The sequence below is a fragment of the Channa argus genome, chromosome 21 (assembly GCF_033026475.1).
Source record: "Channa argus isolate prfri chromosome 21, Channa argus male v1.0, whole genome shotgun sequence".
In the NCBI taxonomy this organism is placed as follows: Eukaryota; Metazoa; Chordata; class Actinopteri; order Anabantiformes; family Channidae; genus Channa; species Channa argus.
In genome coordinates this window covers 17542746-17555459 of record NC_090217.1, presented here as the reverse complement: position 1 = coordinate 17555459, position 12714 = coordinate 17542746, and the positions used below count along the sequence as shown (strand labels likewise).

The following is a 12714-nucleotide window of genomic DNA, read 5'->3' as shown; positions in this document are numbered from 1 at the left end:
CCTTTGTCATGATTCGCATGTTTGATTTGGCATGTGTTTTACGTCGGATGCCCTTCCTGCCACAACCCTCTGCATTTATCCAGACTTGGGACTGGCACAAGAAGACACTGGCTTGTGCCCCCTTGCGGTTGCATTTGAATAAATTTGCACATTATTTTACATAAATACAGATATTATTTACAGGTAATGCAGCTGCAAGGGGGCACAAGCCAGTGTCTTCTTGTGCCAGTCCCAAGTCTGGATAAATGCAGAGGGTTGTGTCAGGAAGGGCATCAGACGTAAAACACATGCCAAATTAAACATGCGAATCGTGACAAAGACTTTCATACTGGATCGGTTGGGGCCTGAGTTAACAACGACCGCCACCAGTGCTGTTGACCTACTGGGTACCGATGGAAATTGGACTACTGTTGGTCAAAGACGAAGAAGGAGAGGAGGAAGGTGTGCTCGTAGGCAGAGAGAGAAGAAGAAAGCTAAAAATGTAGGACTGACAGTAGGGACTTTAAATATTAGGACTATGGCATGGAAAGGTAGAGAGTTGATTGACATGATGCAGAGAAGGAAGGTGGATACTTGTGTGTCCAGGAGACCAGGTGGAAAGGTAGCAAGGCTAGAAGCTTAGGAGCAGGGTTCAAGTTGTTCTACCATGGGTCAGACAGGAAGAGAAATGGAGTAGGAGTTATCCTGAAAGAGGAGTTTGTGAGGAATGTTCTAGAGGTGAAAAGAGTATCAGACAGGTTGATGAGTCTGAAGCTGGAAATTGAAGGTGTGATGTTCAATGTTGTGAGTGGTTATGCCCCACAGGTAGGATGTGAGTTAGAAGAGAAGGAGAAATTCTGGAGTTGTCACAGTCCTGTCCCTGTGTTTAAGTTATCTGGCTTTATTTCCTGTTTTTGGCTTTTATTTTATTGATCCTCCTGTGTCTCTTCCTGTGAGTGTATTTGCTGTCTTTACCTTCCTCGTTTTGTCCTGATTTGTTTCACCTGTTCCCCAGTCCTTTAATACCCTGCTCTCCCCAGTGTTCTCTGCTGGTTTGGGTTATGTGTTATGTGTGTTAGTGCCTAGTCTGCCTAGTCTGCCTAGTCTGCCTAGTCTGCCTAGTCTGCCTAGTCTGCCTAGTCTGCCTAGTCTGCCTGGTCTGCCTGGTCTGCCTGGTCTGCCTAGTCTGCCTAGTCACAAGTTTGTATCCTGCCTGAAGGTTTTGGTCTGGTTTGGTTTTTCCTTATGTGGTTTTGTATTCCTCGTTATGTGTTTTGGTCTTTCCTAGTTATGTGGTTTGGTTCTCCTTTGTTTAGTTTGCATTAGTTTATTGGTCTTTTTATTTACTTTACCCTGTTCCCTGTATTAGATATACATGTTAACTTCCATTTCCCTCCAGTTTAGTTTGTTTAGGTTTTATTGCCATCTGTCTATTCCTGTTTAGTTCATTTGTCCCTATTAGTTTTCCCTCTTGTGTGTTTGAACTAGTTACAGTCTTGTCTGGTCCCTGGGTGTTCCTTACGTTGTATTAGTCTTGTATGTGTGCACCTCATTGTTGATTTAGCTGTACTGGCTGTTGTTCTCCCTATTCATGTATAGTCTGCCATTTTGTTGTCTTTAGTTCTGTAAAGTTTATTACCCACCTGTTGAAGTAATTTTCAGTTGTGTTAAACCCACCTGTTTCTTTATTAATAAATACCCTTTTCTTTACACCTCCTCTTGCCGTCTCCTAACTTGGGTCCTTGTAAATTACTTATACAAACCGTAACAGGAGTGAGTTAGATGAAGTGATGCAAAGCATCCCCAGAGGTGAGAGAGTGGTGATTGGGGCAGATTTCAATGGACATGTAGGTGAAGGGAACAGAGGTGATGAGAATGTGATGGGCAGGTTTGGTCTTCAGGACAGGAATGCAGAAGGACAGATGATGGTATACTTTGCAAAGAGGATGGAAATGGCTGTAGTGAACACTTTCTTCCAGAAGAGGCAGGAACATAGGGTGACGTACAAGACCGGAGTTAGAAGCACTCAGGTGGACGACATCTTGTGTAGACGTTGTAATCTGAAAGAGATCAATGACTGTAAAGCATCGGTAGGGGAGAGTGTAGCCAGACAACACAGGATGGTGGTGTGTAAAATGATGCTGGTGGTGAGGAAGATAAGGAGGACTAAGGCAGAGCAGAGAACGAAGTGGTGGAAGTTGAAAAAGGAAGAATGTCGTTTAGTTTTCAGGGAGGAGCTGAGACAGACTCTGGGTGGTTTGGAGGTGCTTCCAGATGACTGGACTACTACAGCTAATTTGATCAGGGAGACAGGTAGGAGGGTACTCGGTGTGTCATCTGGAAAGAGGAAAGCGGACAAGGAGACTTGGTGGTGGAACGAGGAAGTTCAGGAGTGTATACAGAGAAAGAGGTCAGCTAAGAAGAAGTGGGACACAGAGAGGACTGAAGAGAGTAGACAGGAGCACAGGGAGATGCAGCGTAAGGTGAAGGTAGAGGTGGCAAAGGCTCAAACAAAGAGCATATGAGGACTTGTATGTTAGGTTGGACACTAAAGAGGGAGAGGTGGATTTGTACAGGTTGGTGAGACAAAGAGATAGAGATGGGAAGGATGTGCAACAGGTTAGTGTGATTTAAGATTCTGTCAAGAAATGTATTGAGAGGTGCCAGGAGTGTGATGGGAAGATGGAAGGAGAACTTTGAAGAGTTGATGAATGAGGAAAATGAAAGGGAACGAAGAGTAGAAGAGGTGACTGGTGTGGAGCAGGAAGTAGCAAAGATTAGTAAGAGTGAAGTGAGGAGGACATTGAAGAAGATGAAGAGTGGAAAGGCAGTTGGTCCTGATGACATACCTGTGGAGGTATGGAAGTGTCTAGGAGAGAGTTTCTGACCAGTTTGTTTAACAAGATCTTGGAGAGTGAGAGGATGCCTGAGGACTGGAGGAGAAGTGTACTGGTGGCCATTTTTAAGAACAAGGGAGATGTGCAGAGCTGTGGCAAGTACAGAGGAATAAAGCTGATGAGCCAAACAATGAAGTTGTGGGAAAGAGTAGTGGGAAGAGTAGCTCGGCTAAGGGCAGAGTTGAACATATGTGAGGAGCAACATGGTTTCATGCCTAAAAAGAGTAAAACAGATGCAGTATTTGCTTTGAGGACGCTGATGGAGAAGTACAGAGAAGGTCATAGGGAGTTGCATTGTGTCTTTGTAGATCTAGAGAAAGCGTATGACAGGGTGCAGAGAGAGGAGCTGTGGTATTGTATGAGGACGTCTGGAGCGGCAGAGAAGTATGTTAGAGTGGTGCAGGACATGTATGAGAGCTGTAAGACACTGGTGAGGTGCTGTAGGTGTGACAGAGGAGTTCAAGGGGGAGGTGGGTCTGCATCAAGGATCGGCTCTGAGCCCCTTCTTGTTTGCTCTGGTGATGGACAGGCTGACGGATGAGGTTAGACAGGAATCTCCATGGACTATGGAGCAGGGAGCAGGTGGAGGAAAATCTAGAGAGGTGGAGGTCTGCTCTGGAAAACAGAGGAATGAAGCTTAGCTGCAGTAAGACAGAATACGTGTGTGTATGACAGTGAGGTTACAGGGAGCAGAGGTGAAGAAGGTGCAGGACTTTAAGTACTTAGGGTCAACGGTTCAGATCAACAGAGAGTGTGGAAAAGAGGTGAAGAGACAAGTGCAGGCAGGTTGGAACGGGTGGAGAAAAGTGTCAGGTGTGTTGTGTGATAAAAGAGTATCAGCGAGAATGAAAGGAAAGATGTTCAAGACGGTGGTGAGACCAGAGATGTTGTTCGGCTTAGAGACAGTGGCACTGAAGAAAAGACAGGAGGCAGAGCTGGAGGTAGCAGAGCTTAAGATGTTGAGGTTCTCTGTGGGAGTGACGAGGATGGACAGGATCAGGAATGAGGACATATGAGGGACAGCTCATGTTAGATGTTTTGGAGATAAAGTCAGAGAGGACAGATTGAGGTGGTTTGGACATGTTCAGAGGAGAAACTGTGAATATATCAGTAGAAGGATGCTGAGGTTGGAGCTGCCAGGCAGGAGGTCTAGAGGAAGAGCAAAGAGGAGATTTATGGATGTAGTGAGGGAGGACATGAAGTTAGTTTGTGTGAGAGAAGAGGATGCAGAGGATAGAGTTAGATGGAGGCACATGATTCGCTGTGGCGACACCTGAAAGGGAGCAGCCGAAAGGAAAAGAAGACAGATATTATTTACAGTTACAAATTTGAGTACACACACACAACTCCCTGTACACATACAAATACTTTTGCTACTATTCTACTGCCATACGTTTGTCCCATCACTAATAAACATGTGACCAAACCTCGGACCAAAAATAAAAAGGAAACCGAGTCTAACATGAGAAATCAGGCAGATCAGGGAATTAGACGAATAGTAACATATAATTAAACTGTCTGTGGTCAATGCTGGAGTAGTTGGTCTCCCCCAGGAAGACACATACACAGACTGAGTAGTGCTGTCAAGAGTGGGGCTACAGGCTGTTGAGACTACAGCTGTGGCGTTGGCAGTGTGGATGTCACGCTGCCTAGATCTACAACTTGCTGATGAATTAAATGCATTTTACAAAATATTTGATACAAATGTTTTACTTCTGAAATTAATCAATAAAATTCACCTTAAATAAATAAAGTCTTCTGAGACCATTGACATAGACATAACCATTGAAAAGAAACTGTTCCAACAAGTAAAAATGGGGATAAGCCTGAGTCCTGATATTATTAGTGGCAGGATACAAAATCACGTGCTGATCAGCTGTGCAGTAACTTTTCATTTATTTTCTCACAGTCTCTTAAGCTTCAGCCAGTTTCTAAGTTATGGAAACACTCTGTTGTTCCAGTGTCCAAGATCACTTCATCGAAGCAACTGAACAATTTTAGACCTGTTGTTGTCACTTTTAAAATATGAGAATTATTGTGAAAGACAGAGTCATAGTTTGACCCCTGACAGTTTGTGTCTAGTGCTGGTAGAAGGGTGCTTTAGTGGATGCTTCTTCCACTAAACCTCACTAAATATTTTGTTTAAATATGTGAAAATTCCAGGGACTATAGACAATATCTTTTCGCAGATATGCTTATTTCTATCTTTAATCGTGGTCTAAATGTCTTTGGCTTGATACTGGTGCGAGACACTCCTCTACTGGTTCACCACAATTTGGACCGTTGTTGATAGTAAAGTGAAATTTGAAGAACATGCTGACTTGGTTTACAGGAACGTAAAACAGCACCTTTATTTTCTTAGAAAAATTAATTTTTTAAGGCCTGTGAAAATACAGTGAATATGTTTTGTATTTTTATGGTATGGGAACCTCAGCTTGTCCTGTAAAAACAGACATAATAATTTCTGGTTTAGACCAAGTTTAGCTCTCTGACATCTTTAAAAATCTTGTCTGCAGGAAGGCTGAAGCTGTTCTTGTCCCGATTACCCTCTGTTTAAAGAGTTTGACATACTTCTATCTGGTCATCGTTTTAAAAGTTCCTGATGCAAGGACAAAAAGGATTCGATCTGTCTTTCCTTCAGTGGCTGTTGGACTGAAAAACTCGTTAGAACTATTCCCAACAATATCCTGTACATGTCTGAGGCTTTTGTTTGTCGGTGTTACCCTGTTTCCTGTTTGATGCCGTGTGATTGATTGTTTCGTTTGATTTTTATTCACCTGGCTGCAAATCAAACGTCCCCTTCTTGGCTCCAATAAGGATTGATTGACTGATTGACTGATAACCTGTCCAGGGTGTTCCTCAAATCAGAGTTTTAAGAACTTTTCTGATTTGTAGTTTGGGTGGTCCAGACACAAGAAAAAGGGGAAACTTCCAGTTGTAGTTTTAAGAACTACACAAATGCAGCTCCTTCCAGGAATTTACGTCATTTTTCTGGATGATATTTTAACACTGCTTAAAGGACAGGATGTGGTCTGTGACAGACATGCACATTTGTGGCACCCACCAATGGATCGTCACAGTAGTTGCGTTAACATGTCACTTTGTGCACTATTGTGTAAAGAGGCCAATTCATTTTATGTTTTACAGTGGTTTTTAGTGCCATGCTCGATCTTGTAATTTCCCAATTATGCCATCGGGGGAGTTTTCACCAAAGTGAGCACTAGTTGAAATATAGCTGCCAGGCCTCAGGTTGACTTGACTCTCTGTCTCTGTTGTATATGATCACAAATCACAGTGAACTGTTTTAGAGAAAATCCCAGAGAAAATCCAGAAACGGGAGCAGATCAAGTCACTGATTCAGGCAGAAGTGAAGTGAACATTACCGTTTGCTCAAACACTGGAAACAAGACGTAAGACTTGATGTGAATCACCTGGAGCCCAGAGAAACTCTCTGATGATTCCAGTTTAACCAGTAGAGACTCCAGTATCTCTGTGGTGTCTTGTTTCCAGCTGCTGAGTTGAAGCCGACACAGATGATGTGTTTGATATCAGACCATCTGAATCTGAGCTGTTCTACTCTCAGTCCAGTCAGTCAGTGTGGTTTTCTGTAGAGACAGGACGTCCTCTGCTGCACATATTTCTTAATTCTGTCACTGAAAGAGAAACAACACCACGAAAAGTCTTTAGTTATTAGTGTGTGTGTGTGTGTGTGTGTGTGTGTGTGTGTGTGTGTGTGTGTGGTACATATACAGTAGACAGATTAACCAAGGTGGTTTTCTGACACAAAGTTAGTTTCTCACCATCTCCCATAACTGATGTCTTGGTAATAACCCTCTAGTCTGACTTCATAATGCTTCTGTTTTGTGTGTTTTACTCCATGTGTGGACATTTTTTATGTGAGACACAAAATCAAAATACAACACTACAACCATTGTTATTTGTTGTGGACGCTGTGTCAGAGCAGATACTGAACCCAGTTCAGCTGAATCCAACTATTAACAGGCCTTTGACTTTTCACCTCTTTTTATTCATTTGCATTTTACCGTTAACCCCATGGGGCGACTGTGGCAGGAAGGTACAGCGGTTGAGGAGTCAGTCTGAAGGATGGCCCTGTTAGGATCCATGCTTGGACTTTGTGTGCTGTTCTTTCACAGTAGAGACCCAGGAAAGCAGGGCAGGGAGAAAGAGGAGAAACAGGTCTATGACATGCAACAGTTACATGATGTGTGTCTGAATAACTTGACTGCTGCAAAAATCAGAACTTAAACTGTTTGATGGAAATGACACCAGGAGGCAGCTGTCAGGAGCCCGAGTCAGAGAACTCATTAGGCTTCACACATGTAGGACACTGGTGGACAAATGTCTTGCACGCATCAGGGTGCAGATTTGTGCTAATGAACGTTTTCCTGTGGTCATTTTCATTTCATCAGAATCTTCATTTTTCTCTGAGGTGTAGAACCAGTGTAAAATTATCTATGATGAAGAAACAGTGAACATGAAGCTTCTCAGTTGAAGTGCTTGGACGTCTTTCTTCTTGGTTGGAAACGTTTAGCTTTTCATCCAAGTGTCTTCTTCAGTCTGATGGAGAGTTGGTTCAGAGACCCAGTCATATCCTCCAGGGAGGTTCTTTGTTTCTCACCTGACTCTGACAACAGACGAGGTGACAGTAGTAAACACATTCCCTGTGATTCATCACATAAAAAGTTGAGTTTGCTGCAAATATCAGGAGCCCAGTTTATAACCAGAGCAGACACATTCTGAAGTGTCACAGTTACAATGGAAAAGTAAGAGTTAAACTGTGTGACTGTGCTCTGAAGCTTTCATTTCACTGCAAACACTGGACTTTCACCATGTCCTGACATGATTCCTGTAGGATTTGCTGAAGTATTCTCATCCATAACGTGGAATTTCATTAATAGTTTCACCAAATTATTCAAATCAGATGTTAAAAGAACCTCAATGTTCAATATATTCTGTTATACTTTTCAGTAACACTTTAGATTACAGCCAACAACTTACCGTGTAATTAGACTGTATTTACAGGGTCAGTGTGTTTTCTAATAGGGGTGAACTTATATAGTACATGATTTTAGGAACTGACAACCTGGAAACTTCAAAATTTGTGCTGTGTGTGGAGAAGAGTCTGGGAGGTGGTGCAGCAGAGTGTGGAGCTCCTGAGGGAGAAGGATCTCATTACTGGGACTTCAGATGGCCAAAGTCTGCAGGTAACGAAGCTGGACACAGCTACTTCTAAAGGTCAGCAACTATAAATCACCCTGGGGTCTTTGAATCAGAGGGTGAATCAAACAGGGTTGGAAGTACTTTGATCTTTACTTTACTGTACAAGTACTCTGTTGCAAGTAAAAGTCCTACATTCAAAAAATTACTAAAGAAAAAGTACAAAAGTACCATCAGAAAAATATATTTATCATCATGCAGTGTAGCTACTTTTCAGTATAATATATTATTGGAGTAACTAGTAATGAGAGCCATTAGATAAATCACAAATTGTGATGGTGATCCACAGTCAGTGGTCACATTATTAGGTACTCCAATGTTCACTTTTTGTTAACATTTTCTCATCAATTGTGCTGCTTCGTGTGTCCAGCATGTAACGCAGAAGGTCTTGACAAAGCAGCACTTTTTAAAGCCTCTGGAATGAGAAGGGGCTGCACATGCAGTAACTTCCAGCTCACAGACAATAAAACAAGTGTTATGATGAAACAGGAGACATCTGGTTTTTGAGCATTTTGTTAAATGTATTTTAAAAATCATGAGAGAACCTTCAACATTTAGCTGAATCCTGTAGCTGCAGGTGAAGCAAATGTGACTAATTGTTTCTAGATGTTCAGTAGATGTTTGAGAGCAGCTCTGTGTCCACCTGTTGTCCTCAAGCCCAGTTGATCTGACCTATACTCAAGTTCTGTACAAAGACCTGTCAAGAGGTCTGGAGGGTCTGCTGCTCAACAGTTACCTCCACCTGCTCTACCTGGACAAAACTATTCTAATACTAAAATGATATTGAGATCTACCGGACACTCCTATTTGAACTGTGATGAACTACTTGAGTATCATTTTAATAATATATAAAGACTCATATTATCATAGTAATTTCACATATGATTTGATATGACTTTGTTTTTGACGTTAGTATAGTTTTTAATGTCTGTTTACAGGCTGCATGCAACTAGGTGCTGGTCAACTGCTCCTCAGTGTAAAAGTCTAATGACTTAAAAAGTGATTTAATGACTTTGAATGTGGCTTGGTGGTTGGTGCTGGACACAGTATTTCAGAAACTGTTGATTCATAACACAGATTGATAAATTTGTCACTGCAGGATCAATAGCTGCTGTATCGTTGGTAGTTTAATTTATATTTGTCGCAGATTTGTGGTTAAAAACAAATCTGTTCTATTCAGTCTTTGTTTTCTTGAAATTGCTGCTGTCTCTTACAAACAAAGAAAAGTCAGAAAGTAGTGTTTTCTGTCACCTTACAGTATAAATCTGTGAGCTAGTGTGAGGGCCCTCAGTCTCTGCCATGGCCTATAGGGTTTGGGTTTTTTTTCTTCCTTCAAGTCCTGGTTGGCAAAGTCATGCAACCGAGTGGACCTGACCATTTCTTCCAGAAGGCAAATCAGATCAGTCCCCCTTCCTGCTCTCTCTCTTTAACTCCATGCTGGCTCTTCCCTCTATCTGTGCTTCATGTTTAGTTTGTTTCTTTTTTTTGTGCAAATTGATTAGGCAGAGAGAATTAGGCAGCAAGAACACAGAGTCACCAAAAAGTGTGTGTGTGAGTAAAACCAAGCAAGAAAGATACCAGTTTGCAGGAAGCTTATCTCCCTTCCTCACATGAACACCAGATCCTGTTTTTCACCAGTTTCTTGCCAAAGAATTTATCCCACATTTTGTTTTCTGCTGAAAACTCACACACACACACACACACACACACACACACACACACACACACACACACACACACACACACACACACACACACACACACACACACACACACACACACACACACACACAGCTCTTGTTTAATTTCTAACCACTACAATCATGTTTGAATGTGCATCAAATCTCTCACGATGTTTATTATATGATTCAATATTGTAAATACATCTGCAAACAGAAGTTGCAGATAAGTATTTTAATATCAGAGCCGCCGAGTGTCTGAGTGAAAGAGTTCCTCTTCCTGGTGTGAATCAAAGCCTGATGACCCTCCCTCTTCTTCCTGCAGTCAAACACAGTGAGCTTCACTCTGTCCATAAATTTCCTTGTCCCCTCCCCTTCAGATTTACAATTTGAAGCTTCAGAGAAAGACAGTCAGACAGTCGTTGCTGCTGAGAGGTGAAATGGCTCAGAAAGGAGTTCAGCTGGACCAAGAGACGATTTCTTGTTCGATCTGTCTGGATCTACTGAAGGATCCGGTGACTATTCCCTGTGGACACAGCTACTGCATGAAGTGTATTAAAAGGTTCTGGGATGAAAAGGGATGGTAAGAAACTTCACAGCTGCCCTCAATGTAGACAGACCTTCACACCGAGACCTGTCCTGGTGAAAAACACCATGTTAGCAGATTTATTGGAGGAGCTGAAGAATCCTGGACTCCAAGCTGCTCCTGCTGATCATTGCTATGCTGGACCTGAAGATGTGTCCTGTGATGTCTGCACTGGGAGAAAACTGAAAGCTCTCAAGTCCTGTCTGGTGTGTCTGGCTTCTTACTGTGAGAATCACCTCCAGTTTCATTATGAAGCCCCAACTTTTCTAAAACACAGCCTGGTGGAGCCCTGCAAGAAGCTGCAGGAGAACATCTGCTCTCGTCATGATGAGGTGATAAAGATTTTCTGCCGTACTGATCAGCAGTGTATCTGTTATCTCTGCTCCATGGATGAACATAAAGGCCACGACACAGTCTCAGCTGCAGCAGAGAGGACTGAGAGGCAGAGAGAGCTCGAGGGGAGTCGACAAAAACCCCAGCAAAGAATCCAGGACAGAGAGAAAGATGTGAAGCTGCTTCAACATGAGGTGGAGGCCATCAGTCTCTCTGCTGATAAAGCAGTGGAGGACAGTGAGAAAATCTTCACTGAGCTGATCTGTCTCATGGACAAAAGAAGGTCTGATGTGAAGCAGCAGATCAGATGCCAGCAGGAAACTGAAGTGAGTCGAGTCAAAGAGCTTCAGGAGAAGCTGGAGCAGCTCTCACTCATAGCGGATCACATCCAGTTTGTCCACAGCTACCCCTCACTGTCAGCACTCAGTGAACCTACAGACTCATCCAGCATCAACATCTGTCCTCTGAGATACTTTGAGGATGTGACAGCAGCTGTGTCAGAGCTCAGAGATAGACTACAGGACGTCCTGAGAGAGACATGGACAAACATCTCACTGAGACTGACGGAAGTCCATGTTTTACTGTCACCAGCAGATCCCAAGACCAGAGCTGAGTTCTTAAAATATTCATGTGAAATCTCACTGGATCCAAACACAGCAAACACACTAATGTTATTGTCTGAAGGAAACAGAAAAGTAACAGTGATGAGTGAAGAGCAGTCTTATTCTCCTCATCCAGACAGATTCACTAAATGTTGGCAGGTCTTGAGCAGAGAGAGTCTGACTGGACGTTGTTACTGGGAGGTGGAGTGGACAGGGAGAGGAGTTTCTGTAGCAGTTGCATATAAGAATATCAGCAGAGCAGGGGACAGAAAGGAAAGTGGATTTGGACACAATAACAAATCTTGGACATTAGCTTGTTACCAAACCAAATATAATTTTTATTACAATAACATCGAAACTCCTGTCTCAGGTCCTCAGTCCTCCAGAGTAGGAGTGTACCTGGATCACAGAGCAGGTATTCTGTCCTTCTACAGAGTCTCTGAAACCATGACTCTCCTCCACAGAGTCCAGACCACATTCACTCAGCCTCTACATGCTGGACTTTGGCTTTTTTGGTCTCCTCTCCTTCATGCCACAAGCACTGCTGAGTTGTGTGAACTCAAATAGAAAAAAGTCATCATGGATCAAAATGTGTATTTGAATTTGTCTCCATCAATTTTCCTGAGAGCTTTTTCTTCACTTGTTTCTGATCCACTTTCAATCAAACTTTATTGATAGTACTCAGGTAGTTCATCTTCTCATTTTCTGTGTCTATTCACACATGAACATCAGTGCTCATGATTATGTCTGTTTAAGTAAACCAGGTTGTAGGTTTTTTTTATTTCGTGGACATGAACAGAGAAAAGGACCAAACTTTATGTTTTATTTAATCACCATGTAAATCTGTCATTTCAAAAACTCTTGAAACTGTACTGACCATTATTAGAATCATTACAGAGTATAATCATAATCTTACTAAATATCCACTGTGCATGTACCTTGTTCCTGGGAAATGATAAAGTTGATCTCATCTTTGTAAAAACAGCTCAGCTGTTTTCTCTAAATGATGAGTTCATTTTTGTTCTCATTTTCATAATTAAAGTGAGGATATTTCAATGATCGTAATCATGTGATCAGAGTTTTTATTTCAGCTGTGATTTGTTTTATATGGTTGTAAATATTGCTCAGACATGTAAATGTTAATGTTTCAAACATGAAACACATTGAAATCCTTCATGTCACTTCCACTTGTTGAAGAAATCATTATCACTGATGTCCACCCAGAGTAAACCTACATTATTCCACCTAGAAATCAGAGAAATCAGGCTGTGGAAGGTCACTGAGAATTTTACTGTTTGTACATTTTCTTCTGTATCACATTGATCAGAGGGAACTGATGTACATTAATGGCTTAACTGTAAACAGGAGCTGATCACAGATAATTGAGCTGCTGTTAATGG

General features: G+C 42.1%; 1 pseudogene; it reads left to right on the top strand.

Moving 5' to 3' along the window:
* The first annotated feature begins 9998 nt into the window (after positions 1 to 9998).
* On the top strand, positions 9999 to 12379 carry LOC137106930 (E3 ubiquitin/ISG15 ligase TRIM25-like; annotated as a pseudogene).
* The last annotated feature ends 335 nt before the right edge of the window (positions 12380 to 12714 follow it).